General features: G+C 42.9%; 1 long non-coding RNA gene across 1 annotated transcript; it reads right to left on the bottom strand.

Moving 5' to 3' along the window:
- Positions 1-1987: 1987 nt before the first annotated feature.
- Positions 1988-17451, bottom strand: LOC115104739 (uncharacterized). Its single transcript, XR_003859807.2, has 3 exons — positions 17320-17451; positions 15750-15948; positions 1988-2241 (listed from the first exon to the last, which is right to left on the bottom strand). It is a non-coding gene; the product is annotated as an uncharacterized LOC115104739 (long non-coding RNA).
- Positions 17452-21210: the final 3759 nt, after the last annotated feature.

Below are 21210 nucleotides of genomic sequence, written 5' to 3'. Positions count from 1 at the left end.
TAAACTGCACAATACATGCTTCTGTGTAAATCTCTTTCAGAGGAGTTCAACTTCTTAATTTTTAATAATTACATTTCGATTTATGTGCCTGGCAGAATTCATCTGGAGCCACTTGGTTCACGGTTTAGGCTTTAATAGATGTTGGAGAGTAGTCAGGTTGAAAGCCTTGACTAAGGGCACAACATTAGAATGCTTCATATGTTTTTATCAAGATCTTTTTGAGAACATCTACACCGGAAGAGAGGGAGGTGGAATGGAAATCATTGATCTGCACACAGTTAGTTCTGCCATGCTCAGTTACATATACTGTACAGTTGAAGTCGGATGTCTACATACACTTAGGATGGCGTAAAACTAGTGTTTCAACCACTCCACAAATGTCTTGTTAACAAACTATAGTTATGGCAATTCGGTTAGGACATCTACTTTGTGCATGACAAAAGTAATTTTTCCCACATTTGTTTACAGACAGATTATTTCACTTATAATTCACTGTATCACAATTCCAGTGGGTCAGGAGTTTACATTACACTAAGTTGACTGTGCCTTCAGACAGCTTGGAAAATTGCAGAAAATGATGTCATGGCTTTAGAAGCTGATGATAGGCTAATTGACATCATTTGAATCAATTGGAGGTGTATCTGTGAATGTATTTCCTACCTTCAAACTCAGTGCATGTAATTTTGCTTGACATCATGGGAAAATTAAAATAAATTGTAAAAAAATATATATATGTAAACCTCCACAAGTCTGGTTCATCCTTGGGAGCAATTTCCAAACGCCTGAAGGTACCACGTTCATCTGTACAAACAATAGTACGCAAGTTTAAACACCATGGGACCATGCAGCCGTCATACCGCTCAGGAAGGAGACGGGTTCGGTTTCCTAGAGATAAACGTACTTTGGTGCGAAAAGTGCAAATCAGTCCCAGAACAACAGCAAAGGACCTTGTGAAGATGCTGGTGAAAACAGCTACAAAAGTATCTATATCCACAGTAAAACAGGTCCTATGTCGACATAACCTGAAAGGCCACTCAGCAAGGAAGAAGCCACTGCTCCAAAACTGCCATAAAAAAGCCAGACTACAGTTTGCAACTGCACATGGGGACAAAGATTGTACTTTTTGGAGAAATATCCTCTGGTCTGATGAAACAAAAACAGAACTGTTCGGCCATGAAGACCATTGTTATGTTTGGAGGAAAAGGGGAGGCTTGTAAGCCGAAGAACACATGTTGTTGGGGTGCTTTGCTGCAGGAGAGACTGGTGCACTTCACAAAATAGATGACATCATGAGGAAGGACAATTACGTGGATATATTGAAGCAACATCTCAAGACCTCAGTCAGGAAGTTAAAGCTTGGTTGCAAATGGGTCTTCCAAATGGACAATGACCCAAAGCATACTTCCAAAGTTGTGGCAAAATGGCTTAAGGACAACAAAGTCAAGGTATTGAAGTGGCCATCACAAAGCCCTGACCTCAATCCTATAGAAAATTTGTGGGCAGAACTGAAAATGTGTGTGCGAGCAAGGAGGCCTACAAACCTGACTCAGTTACACCAGCTCTGTCAGGAGGAATGGGCCAAAATTCACCCAACTTATTGTGGGAAGCTTGTGGAAGGCTCCCCAAAACATTTGACCCAAGTTAAACAATTTAAATGCAATGTTACCTAATACTAATACCAATTGAGTGTATGTACATTTTTGACCCACTGGGATTGTGATGAAAGAAATTTAAGCTGAAATAAGTCATTATGTCTACTATTATTCTGTCATTTCACATTCTTAAAATAAAGTGGTTTTAACTGACCTAAAACAGGGATTTTGTACTAGGATTAATTGTCAGGAATTGTGAAAACTGAGTTTAAATGTATTTGGCTAAGGTGTACTTAAACTTCCGAATTCAACTGTATAATGCATCTTTTGAAGCCATTTACAAAACCCTTCAAAGCATTTAAAGAATAGAGGGAGACCAGGTTAATACAGGGTCTTCGTAAATATCTTTATTAAAAGAGATGATTCCACGTATCTGATGTGGACGGCGATGAACAGACAACCAAGTAAAGACATTGTTGATGTGAAGAGGACCACCACAATCACACTTCTTGCCATGTTGACCAACGACCCAGTCCCGCCCCTACGATGATCTGAGCCAGCTGCATCATACACGTGAGCGCTGCACAATCCATTGCCCGATACCTCGATCCTGTCCAGCAAGATTACCTTTCCCCAGGTTCCTCTGCACCTGGTGGGAGGATGGAAAACATTCCATTTTTATAAGTATAATGTCACAAGAGGAAAAAATTAATGTCAGAAATTCCATAAGAAACACTCTCACACTCAAGTGTGCACACCACACAAATATGCACATATGCGCACACACACATGTGCACACATATGCACACACAACAAAATGTATTCATGACAAACGTATTCACAGTTCACACTGTAAAACATGTAGTGAAAATCATGTGGTAAAACTGAAGGGAATTGGAGACATGGTGACACAATACTTGAATAAGAGTGGCTGGGGAAGAGTCTTGTGAACATGCCTGGTAAGCAGAATTAGAAGCAATGCCTCATCTCCAAATCAATAAACTAGTTAACACAAATCCCCTTCATGTCCTGCTCTATACTGTAGGTGACACGTCTGCTCCTGCTCCTCCCCTCTGGCATACGACACCGCCAGAATATTAACCACCGGTCCTGGGATTCATCATTACGCACACCTGGCACTCATCATTACGTGCACCTGGGAATCATTATCATTATGATTCACACCTGGACTCTGTTACCTTCATAATTTCCTCCTCTTTATATGTCAGTCCCCATTTCATTCACCAGTTTGCATTGTTCTTGTGTATTGATGTCCTGCCTTATGTTAGTGTCGTGTTCTTGTTGTTTTATTAAAACATTTCATCTGCACCTGCTTCCGACTCACCGCCCCATCATTACAATAGGGAGTAAATAAATTGATAACACAATAGATTACTAGGCAATGGTGCTGAGTTTGAAATAATTATGTGTAATTGACTAATCTATCAGAGGGGATAGTGGAAAGCAGGCACATTACAAATGTGTGCTCTATGGTAGTGAAATTGAGGATTTTTAAAATGTGTTTATTTATTTAACTAGACAAGTCAGTTAAGAACAAATTCTTATTTACAATGACGGCCTACCTCGGCCAAACCTGGACAATGCTGGGCCAATTGTGCCCTGCACTATGGGACTCCCAAGCACGGACGGATGTGATACAGCCTGGATTTGAACCAGGGACTGTAGTGACACCTCTTGCACTGAGCTGCAGTGCCTTCGACTGCTGACCACCTGGGAGCAAAGGGTGGGAAAACTTTTGCTTTGTCACTTATGAACGTTTTTGGAATCATTCCATCTGTTTTATTATGCAGTATTCGTATTTCCCCAATTTATAGTGAAAGCAGTGATTTAAGGATTATCTCTACTGAAATTAATCAGCCTCGTGCATCGGCAGACTGGACTACAGTTCGTAATTTGGGACTTTATTGCGGTACATTATGTTCTCAGGTGGATAACATGGATATTATAAGATAATATGGATAAAATAGTAGACATCCAAATCATTTAGATTGATTATACTAATTAAATCTCAAAGAAAATTGATTTTCATTGAGATATATTACCATAATCAATCTAAATGATTTAGATCAAATTCAGATTTGGATCAAAACTGTCCTAAGTTTATAGATATTTTCACTAACCAGTGAAAAGTGCTGTCCAGAGATGTCCTTACTGAAGGTGACAGGAAGGGTTGAATATAAAGTAAAGTGCAGATTGGCCGAAGATAATCTCATTAATCACTTTTTCCATCCAAAGCCAAACATTTCCCTATTTACATCCTGAAAGGTTGTGTTCACTTCTATACCAAAACACTAATAGAAAAGCATTATGTCTTAGCGAAGCCTGTTTCACATCTGGGTAGTTGTTCCATGTCATTTCAGCAAATCATGACACCCACCACTTCAGATTGTTCTGAATTCGTTTCTGTAGTTAGAAAGAGACAAGATGATCATTTCTGCAACGTTATCATTTTGAAATATAATATAAAATGTAATTGGCCATTTTAATAGGATTCATATAACATTCAATAAATATAGTACAATATAATATAGTTGCCATCGATAAAATGCAATTGTGTTCATTGTCCGTAGCTTATACCTGCCCATACCATAGCCCCACCACTATTGGGCACTCTGTTCAAAATTTTGACATCAGCAAACCGCTCGCCCATACGATGCCATACACGTGCTCTGCGGTTGTGAGGCCGATTGGACTTACTACCAAATTCTCTAAAACGGCATTGGAGGTGGCATATGGTAGATAAATTAACATTAAATTATCTGGCAACAGCTCTGGTGGACATTCCTGCAGTCAGCATGCCAATTGCGAGCTCCCTCAAAACTTGAGACATCTGTGGAGTTGTGTTGTGTGACAAAATTAAATAGCACATTTTAGAGTAGCCTTTTACTGTCCCCCAGCACAAGGTGCAACTGTGTAATGATCATGCTGTTTAATTAGCTTTTTGATATGTCACACCTGTCAGGTGGATGGATTATCTTGGCAAAGGAGAACTGCTCACTAACGGGGATGTAAACAAATTTGTGCACAATATTTGAGAGAAATAAGCTTTTGTGCATATGGAACCTTTCTGGAACCTTATATTTTAGCTCATGAAACATGGGACCAACACTTTACATGACGCGTTTATATTTTTCTTCAGTGTAGTATTAGTTTGCTATGTCTGACAAGTAGTATGGAGCTGTGGCAAATAGTATTGTTTCTTCATCCTATGTCCTGTGTTCTCAGTGCTTCAACAAAGTACTGAGTAAAGGGTCTGAATACTAATGTAAATGTGATATTTCATTTTTTGCAAAAATGTCTAAAAACCTGTTTTTGCTTTGTCATTATGGGGTATTGTGTGTAGATTGATGAGGGGGGGAAGTATTGAATCCATTTTAGAGTAAGGTTGTAACGTAACAAAATGTGGAAAAAGTCAAGGGGTCTGAATACCTTCTGAATGCACTGTATGTACAGTTGACTTGTGAAACAACATTTGAAACAGTGGCCAACAAAAGTGTCAGATTTTCACCTAATAGAGGGAACACCACCATCTATTGGTCAGAACCTGGTAATATCAGAATGTGGGGTGGGACAAAAACCTAACAACTTCAATTACTATTTTCTCTGAACATCACCAAATTCACTGAAAATATGTTACGTAGGGTGAAGAAACAATACTCTGAGCTGCAGCTCAATACTACTTGTCAGAGATAGAGAACTGATACTATATACTGGTTGTTATGGTAGGATTGATGTGGGGTGTCCTTGGGTGGCTTTTCACCATTTCTTTGGATTCCTAACTCATTGTTAGAAAAATCAGATGTTAGGTACTATATTTATTAAATATTATATGAATGCTATGTATTAAAATTGACATTTTGGGTGCAATCAATTAGCTTAATTTCTCAGAATAATGTTGCAGGAATGCTAATCTTATCTGTATCTAACAGAAACGATTTCAGAACAATCTGAGATGGTGGGTGTTGAAATCCTCTTTCTTGTACTTTGTGCGCTGGGATGACCCATCTGCGTTAAAGTCAAAGGGTCAATCAGCCACAGTCAATCAGGACTTATGAATTAATGATATGTACTCATTGATTCTTGAAGATTATAACTTACTTATAAATGCCTCATGAGCTTAGTCCATCAGAACCCCAAATAATATCTGGGTTTATTTCAAAAAAGTTTAACAAAGAAAATATAAACAAACACTATATAGCCTTAAAAACATGGTTAAAGCAATAATTGTGATATCATGGATAGTCAGTCCTTGCATCCAAAGCTCTGTCTAGGTATTTTAGAGTGGTTAAATTTCTCCAGCCCCTCAGCTTTTTACCGAACCAGGGCCTGGGAGACAGCTTTGTTATTGTTTCTACAGCTGACTGCTGATTTAAGGAGAGGAAGAGGTTGTCCTCTATGTCTGAAGAGAGGGGAGGGTTTTTGGGACGTGTGTCTGTTGTGAATGTCACACCTGCTCTTAGCTTAGGTCACATACTGACCAACAAATTGTTGATCACTCGGCATTGACAGGCTCAGCAGGTAACGATGTCCAGACTATTATAGTAATGTTAATTGGGAGATGGGGGTTGTAAGGACAGAAAGGGACGCGGGGGGCATGACCCTCCACATTCTAAAATTGCATTTTTGTCTCCCCCAGTTTTTCATTGCACTGTGATACCAGAAGTGCCATTGGTGTGCTTTAGGACCATGCAGATGTGACAGAGCAGTCGGATAGGCTGTTTGGCGGTTTCAGCAGGCTGGATAGATTTAGTACCACGCAGACACCACAGAGCGTGCAGATAGGCTGCATGAAGGCAAAGATTCTGAAAGACACTCTGCATCTGCTGTCGCTGTGTGTGTTGAGCATTTTCTCTTAGTTGTAAAACGAGCAGAGCAGAAACTGGCTACTCTTTATTTGACTGATGTAGCTGGCGAGGTAACTGCTGAACTAGTAGTGTAACTAACATATCATTTTAGCTATGGTGATGTTTCATCCTTTCTCGATTGAAGTTCTGTCTGAAGATAATGAACTACCTAGCTAGTTAGTAGCTACCACAGCCAGTGCAGCTTGAGTTATCTGTCTGGTAGCAGTATCTAACAGCTGGGGTGTGTATGAAAATGTTTTGTATCCTTTTTGTCCCGTTTCAACAGAAGGCAATTAACTTGGCTAGTTTTCGTCAGTTGATGTACCATTAGAGCTAGCAATAAGTTGGCAAACATTAGGTAGCAATCTTACTAACTTTAGCTATTATTTTTGCCTCAATCACACTAGACCTGAATCAAACAATGAAACCAGCAGCTAAATGATTGAAGACCGATATTCTGACTTTTTTGACTGTGCAATGTGCGTTTTTATTGGAATCAGTAAAGCAATGTAACGTTATTGATCTTTCGATTTCCCTAGCTAATTCCCTACTTTTCACACTGACACAGTATAAACAGCTCTACAGGCTATGATGTCATGGTGCACAGTCAGTCTTAGCAGGATCAGATGGTGACAGGTGTCCCAGCAGGGTCAGACAGCCAGGGAAGAGCAGTCTATGGAGAACAGGTGAATTTTGCAGTATATTATTACAATCAATGAATGTATAAAGTTCCTTCTTGAGTTGATGGGTGGGCTATAGTCTGGGATCTGGGAATAATGCTTATTTCAATTATAGAACCATTGATTATATTATTGGATAAAACAATGTATAAATGTACACCAAGGTAATTCTTTGTCATGCCTCATCTGAGCAGGATCAGATGGTGACAGGGGTCTCATCAGGGCCAGGCAACCAGGCAAGACCAGTCTGTGATGTCGCTGAAGTGAACTTTTGCAGATACAACACTTTATTCTCTCAGTGGAGAAAACACTGGACAAGCCAGAAACTTCAAAGATTGAAACTATTTAAAGACAGTCTGACAAACCTCAAGTTGATTTCCAAACTGTATTTAAGGTTGAGGCTTTTCCCAATAACACAAAACATGTCAAACTAAAATGTGAGGAAGACCTGGGAGACACTATTGATGATGATGAGTGGATACAGATATTTTTGAATGCCCAGTCATGTTCATATCATCTCAGACATACATTACTGCAGTTTAAGACCATCTATAGAACATACTAAAGTATCTGCCAGTGAAACTGAATATCATGCACTCAGAAATGTTATTACGGGCTCCTGAGTGGCGCAGCGGTCTAAGGCACTGCATCTCAGTGCTAGAGGGGTCACTAAAGACACCCTGGTTCAAATCCAGGCTGTTTCACAACCAGCTGTGATTGGGAGTCCCATAGGGCGGAGCACAATTGGCCCAGCGTCGTCCAGGTTTGGCCGGTGTAGGCCGTCATTGTAGATAAGAATTCGTTTTTAACTGACTTGCCTATTTAAATAAAGGTTCAATAAAATAAATACATAAAAAATATCTCTGCTGAAGGTGTAAAACACATAATGGGACACTTTTGCATGTTATGAACTTGTGAAGGCTGACTGAATTCTGACAAAGAGGATGTTCTTTTATCTCAGCATGTCTACAGATACGACCTTCTCCCTGTTTTTGTTCGCTTGGAAATGATGATACTGGAGACTGTTATTATAAGAAATTGTGTAACCTAGCATTTATTGCATATTAGAAATGCATTGCCATTAATTGAAAGGTTGGTTGTCCTCCCACGATCTCACGATGGATGGCAGAAATGTCAAGTTAAGTATCACACAAGACCTGTCTGATTTGCGCCTGTCTCAGTGGACTAATCCATTGAAGAAGCCGCAGGGATGACACGGACCAAGAATATGGGGATTGTGGCTCAGATGCACAAGGTACGTCTCTCTCCAGGATGTGCTCACTACCTCCTTTTTGTGCATATTCATTGTTTCATAACTTCATTGTGTGCGTTGTTTGCTGTCTATCATTACATTACATATATCACCAGTAGTAGCCTACAGTTACCGTTACTGTCCATCATTTCTAATCTGCAATGTTTGTTTGGTTATGGTCATTTCTGTTAATGCATCCAATATAGTATTATCAGTGTCATGTTATGTCTTGTCCCTGTGCTTTCTCTTCTCTTCGTTTCCCCCTGCTGGTCGTATTAGGTTACTATCTCTCTCTCTCTCTATCGTTCCGTTCCTGCTCCCAGCTGTTCCCCATTCTCCTAACGACCTCGTTTACTCTCTCACACCTGTCTCCTCTTTTGCCCTCTGATTAAGTCTCGAGATCTGCCTCTTCCAGGGAGCGACGCCTACCCAGAGGGACCTGCAGTCTGTTGCCGCTAGCCCTGCAACACTAGAAGGAGGACTCTCCTGCAAGGATAGAATTTTGTCTGTTTGCTGTTTTCCCTGTTTCGACATGACTCCGTTGAGACCCTAACAGAAGCCGCCCAAGTCTCCGTTCGAGATCCCTCTCGAGCAAACATATTCACAAGTCTCCGCCCTCTCGAAACATATTCACAATCTCGATCCACCGGCTACTTCCAGGGCTTCCGAGTCTCCGGAGCCCAGAATTAATAACCCACCGTGTTACTCTGGGAGCCCACTGAATGCCGCTCGTTCCTCACCCAGTGTGATATTGTGTTCTCTCTCCAGCCCAACACGTACTCCAGGGGTACAGCTCAGATCGCCTACGTCATATCTCTCCTTACTGGACGGGCTCGTGAGTGGGGCACGGCAATCTGGGAGGCAAGGGCTGAGTGTACTAACCAGTATCAGAACTTTAAGGAGGAGATGATACGGGTTTTTGATCGTTCAGTTTTTGGGAAAGAAGCTTCCAGGGCCCTGTCTTCCCTATGTCAAGGTAATCGATCCATAACGGATTACTCTATAGAGTTTCGCACTCTTGCTGCCTCCAGTGACTGGAACGAGCCAGCGTTGCTCGCTCGTTTTCTGGAGGGTCTCCACGCGGAGGTAAAGGATGAGATTCTCTCCCGGGAGGTTCCTTCCAGCGTGGATTCTTTGATTGAACTCGCTATTCGCATAGAACGACGGGTAGATCTTCGTCACCGAGCTCGTGGAAGAGAGCTCGCATTATCCGTTTCCCCCCTCTCCGCATCACTACCATCTTCCTCCACTGGCTCAGGTGCTGAGCCCATGCAGATGGGGGGTATTCGCATCTCGACTAAGGAGAGGGAACGGAGAATCACCAACCGCCTCTGTCTCTATTGCGGTTCCGCTGGTCATTTTGTCATTTCATGTCCAGTAAAAGCCAGGGCTCATCAGTAAGCGGAGGGCTACTGGTGAGCGCTTCTACTCAGGTCTCTCCTTCAAGATCCTGTACTACCTTGTCGGTCCATCTACGCTGGACCGGTTCGGCAGCTTCCTGCAGTGCCTTGATAGACTCTGGGGCGGAGGGTTGTTTTATGGACGAAGCCTGGGCTCGGGAACATGACATTCCTCTCAGACAGTTAGGGGAGCCCACGACCATGTTCGCCTTGGATGGTAGTCCTCTCCCCAGGATTCAGCGTGAAACGCTACCTTTAACCCTCACTGTCTCTGGTAATCATAGCGAAACCATTTATTTTTTGATTTTTCGTTCACCTTTTACACCTGTTGTTTTGGGCCATCCCTGGCTAGTGTGTCATAATCCTTCTATTAATTGGTCTAGTAATTCTATCCTCTCCTGGAACGTCTCTTGTCATGTGAAATGTTTAATGTCTGCTATCCCTCCTGTTTCTTCTGCCCCCTCTTCATAGGAGGAGCCTGGTGATTTGACAGGGGTGCCGGAGGAATATCATGATCTGCGCACGGTCTTCAGTCGGTCCAGGGCCACCTCCCTTCCTCCTCACCGGTCGTGCTCCCGAACGTTGTCTACGCCGGTACCGTAGTCCCTTCCTCCTCTCCCGCCAGAGCGGGGTTTTTTTTTGTTAAGAAAAAGGACGGGACCCTGCGCCCTTGCGTGGATTATCGAGGGCTGAATGACATAACGGTTAAGAATCGTTATCCGCTTCCCCTTATGTCTTCAGCCTTCGAGATCCTGCAGGGAGCCAGGTTTTTCACTAAATTGGACCTTCGTAACGCTTACCATCTCGTGCGCATCAGGGAGGGGGACGAGTGGAAAACAGCATTTAACACTCCGTTAGGGCACTTTGAATACCGGGTTCTGCCGTTCGGTCTCGCTAACGCTCCAGCTGTCTTTCAGGCATTAGTGAATGATGTACTGAGAGACATGCTGAACATCTTTGTTTTCGTTTACCTTGACGATATCCTGATTTTTTTCACCGTCACTCCAGATTCATGTTCAGCACGTTCGACGTGTCCTCCAGCGCCTTTTAGAGAATTGTCTTTATGTGAAGGCTGAGAAGTGCGCTTTTCATGTCTCCTCCATCACATTTCTCGGTTCTGTTATTTCCGCTGAAGGCATTCAGATGGATTCCGCTAAGGTCCAAGCTGTCAGTGATTGGCCCGTCCCTAAATCACGTGTCGAGCTGCAGCGCTTTCTCGGTTTCGCGAATTTCTATTGTCGTTTCATTCGTAATTTCGGTCAGGTGGCAGCTCCTCTCACAGCCCTTACTTCTGTCAAGACGTGCTTTAAGTGGTCCGTTTCCGCCCAGGGAGCTTTTGATCTCCTCAAGAAGCGTTTTACATCCGCTCCTATCCTTGTTACACCTGACGTCTCTAGACAGTTCATTGTTGAGGTTGACGCGTCAGAGGTGGGCGTGGGAGCCATTCTGTCCCAGCGCTCCCAATCTGACGATAAGGTCCATCCTTGCGCGTATTTTTCTCATCGCCTGTCGCCGTCGGAACGTAACTATGATGTGGGAAACCGCAAACTGCTCGCCATCCGCTTAGCCCTAGGCGAATGGCGACAGTGGTTGGAGGGGGCGACCGTTCCTTTTGTCGTTTGGACTGACCATAAGAACCTTGAGTACATCCGTTCTGCCAAACGACTTAATGCGCGTCAGGCTCGTTGGGCGCTGTTTTTCGCTCGTTTCGAGTTCGTTATTTCTTATCGTCCGGGCTCTAAGAACACCAAGCCTGATGCTTTGTCCCGTCTCTTCAGTTCTTCAGTAGCCTCCACCGACCCCGAGGGGATTCTCCCTGAGGGGCGTGTTGTCGGGTTGACTGTCTGGGAATTGAGAGGCAGGTAAAGCAAGCACTCACTCACACTCCGTCGCGCCGCTTGTCCTAGGAACCTTCTTTTCGTTCCCGTTCCTACTCGTCTGGCCGTTCTTCAGTGGGCTCACTCTGCCAAGTTAGCCGGCCATCCCGGCGTTCGGGGTACGCTTGCTTCTATTCGCCAGCGTTTCTGGTGGCCCACTCAGGAGCGTGACACGCGTCGTTTCGTGGCTGCTTGTTCGAATGCGCGCAGACTAAGTCCGGTAACTCTCCTCCTGCCGGCCATCTCAGACCGCTTTCCATTCCTCTCGACCGTGGTCTCACATCGCCTTAGACTTTATTACCGGTCTTCCTTCGTCAGCGGGGAAGACTGTTATTCTAACGGTTGTCGATAGGTTCTCTAAGGCGGCTCATTTTATTCCCCTCGCTAAGCTTCCTTCTGCTAAAGAGACGGCACAAATCATCATTGAGAATGTTTTCAGAATTCATGGCCTTCCGTCAGACGCCGTTTCGGACAGGGGTCCGCAATTCACGTCTCAATTTTGGAGGGAGTTTTGCCGTTTGATTGGGGCTTCCGTCAGTCTCTCTTCCGGTTTTCACCCCAGTCTAACGGTCAAGCAGAACGGGCCAATCAGACGATTGGTCGCATCTTACGCAGTCTTTCCTTTCGAAACCCTGCGTCTTGGGCAGAACAGCTCCCTGGGCAGAATACGCTCACAACTCGCTTCCTTCGTCTGCGACCGGGCTATCTCCTTTTCAGAGTAGCCTTGGGTACCAGCCTCCTCTGTTCTCGTCCCAGCTCGCCGAGTCCAGCGTCCCTCCGCTCAGGCTTTTGTCCAACGTTGTGAGCGCACCTGGAAGAGGGTCAGGTCTGCACTTTGCCGTTATAGGGCGCAGACTGTGAGAGCCGCTATAAGCGTAGGACTAAGAGTCCTAGGTATTGTCGCGGTCAGAGAGTATGGCTCTCCACTCGTAACCTTCCCCTTATGACAGCTTCTCGCAAGTTGACCCCGCGGTTCATTGGTCCGTTCCGTATTTCTCAGGTCGTTAATCCTGTCGCAGTGCGACTTCTTCTTCCGCGACATCTTCGTCGCGTCCACCCGGTCTTCCATGTCTCCTGTGTCAAGCCTTTTCTTGCGCCCCCGTTCGTCCCCGTCCTTGTCGAGAGCGCACCTATCTACAGGGTCCGGAAGATTATGGACATGCGTCCGGGGCCGTGGTCATCAGTACCTAGTGGATTGGGAGGGTTACGGTCCTGAGGAAAGGAGTTGGGTTCCATCTCGGGACGTGCTGGACCGTTCGCTGATCGATGATTTCCTCCGTTGCCGCCAGGTTTCCTCCTCGAGTGCGCCAGGAGGCGCTCGGTGAGTGGGGGGGTACTGTCATGTTATGTCTTGTCCCTGTGCTTTCTCTTCTCTTCGTTTCCCCCTGCTGGTCGTATTAGGTTACTATCTCTCTCTCTATCGTTCCGTTCCTGCTCCCAGCTGTTCCCCATTCTCCTAACGACCTCGTTTACTCTCTCACACCTGTCTCCTCTTTTGCCCTCTGATTAAGTCTCTATTTCTCTCTCTGTTTCTGCTTCTGTCCTTGTCGGATTCTTGTTTGCTTTGCCCTTGTCCCGTCCTGTCGTAATCTGCCTCTTCATCAGATGCTGCGTGTGAGCAGGTGTCTCTGTCCTCTACGGCCCGCGCCTACCCAGAGGGACCTGCAGTCTGTTGCCGCTAGCCCTGCAATTCTCCTCTACTACTAGAAGGAGGACTCTCCTGCAAGGATAGAGGATTTATGTTTTCCCTGTTTGGACATCTCCTGTAAAGATTGAGGATTTATGTTTTCCCTGTTTGGACATTAAAAGACTCTGTTTCTGTTGAATCGCTGTTGGGTCCTCACTCACCTGCATAACAATCAGGGCCAAAAATGTATTTTTGAGCCACTGATTTAAAAATCTACCAGCCACTCAGATTTTTACCAGCCAAAATCATTTTTTTTCAGCAAAAATTACACCAACAAAACAAAACAAAAATGGGTGAGCCACTGTGTCAGGTAGATTTAAAAATCTACCAGCCACTCAGATTTTTACCAGCCAAAATCATTTTTTTTCAGCAAAAATTACACCAACAAAACAAAAATGGGTGAGCATGCTTAGTAATGTTTCTAAAACAATAAATGCATTACTAATAAGAAGTAATGTGGTATATTGTTTAACAGATGTTCACCTGTCCCTGTAAGGGTGGGAGATTACCGTGGCAATGCGACTTGAGTCATTCTCCTGTGAGAATGAGAGTCTGACTGCGTCAAAGATTTTTATGACTAAACCAAGATAGACCCCAGCCTGTCGTTTCCAATGGGAACAAATTAATCATCGTGGGCAGAACAAGCAAGGAGGTCCTTTAGCCCATTCTAGCATACATCTGCATAATTACATTAGGGAACGCCTACTCTGTGAAGTGCACGTGTGCAATTACTAAATTCGCCTTTGCACTCCTAAACAACACTTTTTTTTTTGACAAAGGTTAAAGTATTTAAAACGTAGCCAACTCTGTTCATAACAGATTTTAGTTTTGGGAACAGAAAACTAGGGAAGAGTGGGAACTATCGATGAGAACATTTGCAGAATGTTGGCCAAAATCCATCTTCTCCCACTGCCAGCCACTGGGCTTCCTCTCATTACCATATTGGGTAGTGAGTGGAAATGCCAAGCAGATGCTTCACATTTACACATCTGGTGAAATATCTGTCTCATTGTTCTATCTGTGGCTGCGTTGTCTTCTCTTCCCTAGCAGTTGAAACTCAAACATTGAAAAACAACCTAGCTTGTGAACATAACAATGTAAATAGCCAAGAAACACAAGGACAAAGTCTCATTGCAGCAGACTTTTGTTTCAAGTAAATTATACCAACTGTCATGCCTGTGCACAGAGCTTCTAAAAACAAATATTCACTCAGCTCTTCAAGTGTGGACAGCCCCTAGCCTGTCAGTGTTGCAGCTCGGGGTGGGATAGGCTGTAGGATTTTTGTGCGATTAATTTACCAAGCATTGGAGCACCTTAAATACTGTAAACTGTTATGGTCAAAACATATTGCTAAGATAGGGAGAGGTCTGTCCGTAATAAAGCGCTGCTCTACTTTCTTGACATTGCTATCAACAAAACAAGACCTACAAGCCATAATTTTGTTGCACCCGGACTACTGTCCGGGCATATGGTAAAGTGCCAAAGAGGGACATCGGCAAATTACAATTGGCCCTGAACAGAGCAGCACCACTGATCCTTAAATGTACACAGAGAGCTAACATTAATAATATGCATGTCAATCTCTCCTGGCTCAAAGTGGATTTAGAAAAGGGTCTAGAAGGGCCAAGAATGGTCACTTTCAGCATGATTTTCCCAAACATTGTTTGTGTTACAAATGTAAAAAGCAAGTTACACATTCCTCACAATGAAGTTTTTATGTGAGAACTGCCAGAACAATCTGTGATACCCAAAAATATTTTTGGGCCAAGCTGGCGGGTAAATTCCCTCTTCTTTGGAGGGTGATGGGTATTGATTTAGACAGTTTGGGAATAAACTCAAAAGAAATTAGGGTAAAAAGTAATTTGGCATAGATGATATTCAAGTATTCCACGGACACCAACCTACAGTGGGATTACATTTGCTATGTGAATGACAAGTGATTTATGACACTTTGGACAGAAACCAGACTATAGAGGCAATCAATAAAGATAATTGGAAAGTACCTTTACACCTCCATCAAAAGGAAAAGGGGAGTTCACCTCTCCACTGGTAAATGACATGGTGAGCATTCAAGTTTAAAAGGGCAGCTGTCGCATCACTCCATATTTGAGCTGCAGACAGGTGGTGGATGAATTTTTCAAACTCTACACATGATTAACTTTTAATGTTAATGTTAATTTACAGCTCCAGAATGCACAATTCACTGTCAGTTCCATGATAACTATCTGGAGGTGAGAGACTAGCCTGGTCCGATATCTGTTTGTGCAGTCTTGCCAACTCCTATGGTCATTGTAGTTGGACAAACACGTGGAACCAGGCTGTGAGAGAGAGAGAGAGAGAGAGAGAGAGAGAGAGAGAGAGAGAGAGAGAGAGAGAGAGAGAGAGAGGGTACTGACCTCCTCTTGTTGATGGTACTCTGAGATGAGGTTGAAGGGGATGGTGTACAAGGTGCTGGACATGACTCCGAAGACAGGATGAGGGTGGTGATGATGTTGGGGATCAAGTTGATCAGACTGATGCCCAGACCAAACACAAAGTATCCCACGAAGTAGAGCCCCTTCAGATCAACGAAGGGCTGCAGCAGCCTCTAGACATCTGAAGACACATCAGACGTATAAAGAGAGAAGGAAGAGAGGGAGGGAGATTTCATCTTTACACGGTATGTGGATTGGTACTGCCAAGTAAGACTTTTTTTAATATATTTTTTTACAGTATATACTACTGTGTAAGAACACGCAACATGTCTAAGAAGACTGCAGGTATAACTAAATAGAGAAGTGATTTCTTACTCAAGGGCACAACAAAAATTATATCTGCTTGGGATTTGAATAAGCCATCCCTCCATATCTATTTTAGCAAACTGTTGCGATAGTGCTCCTTATTACTTTGCTTTCCTTGTGTCAAAAATGTGAATGCCACTGAATAAACAAACACGTCATCATTGGTAATTCAGTTATATGGGATGACGATGGCCTGCTGTTCTGCTTACTGGCATTGGATCTAATGCATGCAAATGTGTGTCACTATTCTCCATAGACAGAAGATCAATTTGGTTTGTTCTCCATGCTCTACTTTCAGTGATTGGAGTTTAACTATAAGACAAGTAAGTCTTACTTAATTAAATCAATTACCGAACAATAATGAAATTATAAGCATCTGCTATGCACTTATGCAGTGAATGATTGAATACGTTCTGTGCTGTGACTTAGCTTAAGGGTATACGTAATTACATCAGTGTGTGTCACACAACATATACCACAGTCGCCAAGCAGGCTCAGAGCAAACTTCTGTGGAAAGTTCCCTGTGTTGGTTGGACATGAGCAGACAAGATATGAACTCATAAGCTTTAGAATGAGGAGTGAAGTAAGTCTCTTTACAACAAAACAAACATTCGCAAAGGATATTAGCTACGGCTCTATTGTGGACATTGGGTGACTACACATATACCCTTGAGCTAAATCACATTGTGGACATTGGATGACTACAATTACATTTACGTTTTACATTTTAGTCATTTAGTAGACATTCTTATCCAGAACAACATACAGGAGCAATTAGGGTAAAGTGCCTTGCTCAAGGGCACATCTCCATGCTCACCAAGTCAGCTTAGGGATTCAAACCAGCAACCTTTCACTTACTGGCCCAATGCTCTTAACCACTAGGCTACCTGTCAATAATGTCTTACTTATGAATAATGCGACACAACAGGAATAGAGAGCAGAGGAGACAGAGTTGATACAGAGACCCCAGCATCCAATCTCCACCCCCTCTCATACCGCTCATAGGCTGTAGAGTTATGGTCCGCATACGGGTTGCCCTTATACACAATCTGTCATCACACACACATAACCATTATTACACACACTTTATGACCAAGTATGATGATTATCATAATTATGATAATTACATGCACAATGGAGACAAAGTCACCACCACAGCTGAATACGAATTGAACTAGTTACTTACATAAATGTGGTGTTTGATTCAATATGTCTCTCCAATCTCTACCCACTCCTCTGACATATAATCAATAAGTGGTGGTATGGTGGTTGAGGGTTAAGATAAAAGCCCGTGCCTGCATGAAGTGATGGAGGACGATGATGTATTTATCTTATAATGCATGTGCTGTACAGTAGCTTGTAACAGTTAACAAGTCCCATCCCATTTGTTATTATAGCTGCCAAAGCCTGTGTCAACAACATAAACCACATCTGCCACTGCTCTCTATTGATACAGCGAAAGCACGGTATGTTTAGGTCTGACCTGCTGCTTAGTTTGCCTCAGTCTCAACCACTAAATCACCACCACCGTGTGACTGCAGCCTGCGTAAGAGCAGTCATCAGCATACAGATCAGATGAGACCTGACCACCATAAAGCCGGTCTGTCAATGTCTTCATTACAGAGCAATTAATAGTTGGGCACACAGAACCAAATCAGCCAAGGCTGTGACGAGAGACTACCCACCAATCAGGGCATGTTGTGATGGTGCTAAATAAATAAACAGGAAGACTTTTAATGAACACAGTGATGAACCTCGATCGCATAATGGAGTGAAAACATTAAGTTCTCTTATGACTGTCAAATAAGGGCAATCATTAGTAGTCTGAGTGATATGATTAGTTTGTCCTTTAATGGTCTCTCTCTCTCCCTCCCTCCCTCTCTCCCTGTCCCATGAAGTCTGTGAAGAAGAGCATGTTGCAGAGGAAGATGGTCCATCCCAGCAAATGAGTGACACAGAGACAGCGGTAGTGACTGGGTATGTTAATCATAGCCAGGAGACTTCAGAGTTATCCTCTTCTTCTGCAGGCAGAAACAGGGTAGAGACACACACATGGCAGATCATTAGATCATGAGACTTCTGCAGGCAGACACAATAGAGAGACACACACATGACAGATCATTAGATCATGAGACTTCTGCAGGCAGACACAATAGAGAGACACACACAAGGCAGATCATTAGATCATGAGACTTCTTCTGCAGACAGACACAATAGAGAGACACACACATGGCAGATCATTAGATCATGAGACTTCTGCAGGCAGACACAATAGAGAGACACACACATGGCAGATCATTAGATCATGAGACTTCTGCAGGCAGACACAATAGAGAGACACACACATGGCAGATCATTAGATCATGAGACTTCTGCAGGCAGACACAATAGAGAGACACACACATGGCAGATCATTAGATCATGAGACTTCTGCAGGCAGACAGAATAGAGAGACACACACATGACAGATCATTAGATCATGAGACTTCAGAGGGTCTCACATGGAACAGCAGGGAGTCAGTGAATGTCAAGAACAGGAAATGTAAAAAAGAACAAGGAACAGCAGGGTGTCAGATAAGAATAAAGACGTCAGATGAAAGCTAGTAGCTAATGACAGATACACTAGCCTTATGCTGTTCAAAAATATGTTTTAACAAGTCAGGAAGAGAGGGAATTTAAAAAATAAAACATTTAAAGAAATGGGTGAGAATTTTTTTTTTAAACCATGTGCTCTTTCTTTAAGTTTGTTCTGGTTGGTTTAATATACCATAGTTCTGTGTTCTGTAGGATTCAACCTTTTCTATTGCTTAAGTGTACACAGATTGTCATGACAGCATACATTTATTCGAATCATCATCCCAAAATACATTCCCCATAAACCTTTACAGGAATGCTTCTGCAAAATTGAAAATTAATATGAGAATCTATATGGTTGCACCAAAGTGCCCTGTCTGGATACTGTGATAATGGAGAACCTTGCCTGCTATAAGAGTCTTCTTTAGCAAGGATTCATAGTAATTACTTCCTGACTCTTTTCATTGATTTTTGAATTACTTCTGCAAAGTCATCATTAATTTCCAGCTATATTTACACACTGGGCATAAATATCCATCATCATTAAATTACCATTGTTAAATGCTATGGTGCTGAATTGAATTGTTGAATGCTAGTCTGAGTTTCAATGAATCTCATTCAGAGCACTGGGTTGAATGACTGTCTGAGCCTTAGAGATCATATCATTCATTTAATTCCAGGACGTGAGCTACCTATACATGTAATACAGTATAATGGACATTTCAATGACTTTATCTGTGTGTACGAGGTGACATTATAACCTTTATTTATTTATTTTATTTCACCTTTATTTAACCAGCTAGGCCAGTTGAAAACAAGTGCTCATTTACAACTGCGAACTGACCAAGATAAAGCAAAGCAGTGCAACAAAAACAACAACACAGAGTTACACTTTTAATGACTGTCTTACACCCTGATGACTGCCTGGTCTCACCAACATCAAGGTATCCATACATGCAATCCAGCTGCCGCCGGTAACTAAGAATAACTACATGACCCTTGTCCTCTAACAATCCTCCCATCTCGCAATGACTGGGGAGTGGTCACCAATGCCACACACCAGAGCTAATTTCAATGCTACACATGTAGGATCTTAATTTGACCTGAATTATAACAGCAAAATAATCCTGCAGCAAGAGGATTTTAACATGTAGTCCATAATGTTGTTTGATCAGTAGTTAGGCTATTAGCTGGTCAAAATTAGTCTCGACCGTGTGTTAGTACCAGTGGTGATTTTAGCATCTAAATCTTGGTGGGGCAAACTCCCCAAAATGTTTTTTGATGCATGCCAACAAAGCCGCTACACAACACTAAACAATACATTAATTGTACTAGAACGGTGACAAACGGTGCCCACAAACTGTTAGGGCCTACATAAAGCTGTCCCACAGCAGGGCTTTATTTTCAGCAACAAGGAGTGAATCTTTACCATTGCTACACCTGGCTATCAGCAGAACCTTGTCTGGCAGCAAAACAGATCATTCAGCCTCATTTACCGCCTTTGTAAAAAACATAGCTGATATGGCTGACTTGCTTAAAGAAATATGGTTTCTACTGACAATTGAGATATACAAACTATGGAACAAGAGGATGACGAGAGGTTAAGAGGCAATCCGTAATTTTTACTAAGACATTAATGAGCGAGCTAGTAAGGACGTAGTCAATATAACTATTTATTCAGGACTTTTGAAATGTACAGCAACAGAATTCAGAACACGGGCCATTCTTACAGTATTCTCCCTGTACACCAAGTCAGAACTGTAGGAGAAATAAAGGGGCATATAAGCAGGCAATGAATGCTCTTAAAAGATTACTTTTCTCTAACACAGGCTATAGGATGCATGTGCATCACCAAGTCAGAACAGTAGGCTAAGTGATGAGAGGGGGGGGGGGGTTATTAGGGTGAGGCACATAGGCTTCTAACACTTTACTACACAACATATACTTAGTATTACTTTCTTTTCTACAGTATACATATCTCCTTGTGGGCAAATTTTGTCATCAAAGTCTGGCATTCTCTGGGTTTAGAAAAACACGGTTGAATCATGACTTCAGTGATCTTCAGGTCAGAGATTTAGAAAGAGGCCCGCGTTCCCGACTTGGAATTCTAAGTTGGATGACCATTCAAAACGTATGTCCCCAGTTGGAGCTCGTTCCCAGTTGTCTTGAACTCATTGAATTCTGAGATTTCCCAGTTCCAAGTTTCCAGTAGTTTTGAATGCGGAGAAGTCATGCTGGATTGACAGCATGGCCAATGTATTCAACCTTTTCTGGCCCATGGTGTTGAATGTTTATCCTTTTAAGCCTGGGAAAGAGACCCTTACTAAACCCAAACGTATACCACACACCCACTCCACTGAATAGCAGGCTAGTGATTGCTTTGCAACACTTGTAGTTAGCCACTGATTCCTTGCAAAAAAAATGAATTGTTGAATTTGCGATTTCCAACTTGTCGAGTAATGTTAAATGTCCCATGGCCATAGAGCATCGATACATTTTATAT

The sequence above is a fragment of the Oncorhynchus nerka genome, linkage group LG22 (assembly GCF_034236695.1).
Source record: "Oncorhynchus nerka isolate Pitt River linkage group LG22, Oner_Uvic_2.0, whole genome shotgun sequence".
In the NCBI taxonomy this organism is placed as follows: domain Eukaryota; kingdom Metazoa; phylum Chordata; class Actinopteri; order Salmoniformes; family Salmonidae; genus Oncorhynchus; species Oncorhynchus nerka.
This window is presented reverse-complemented; position numbering and strand designations above follow the sequence as displayed.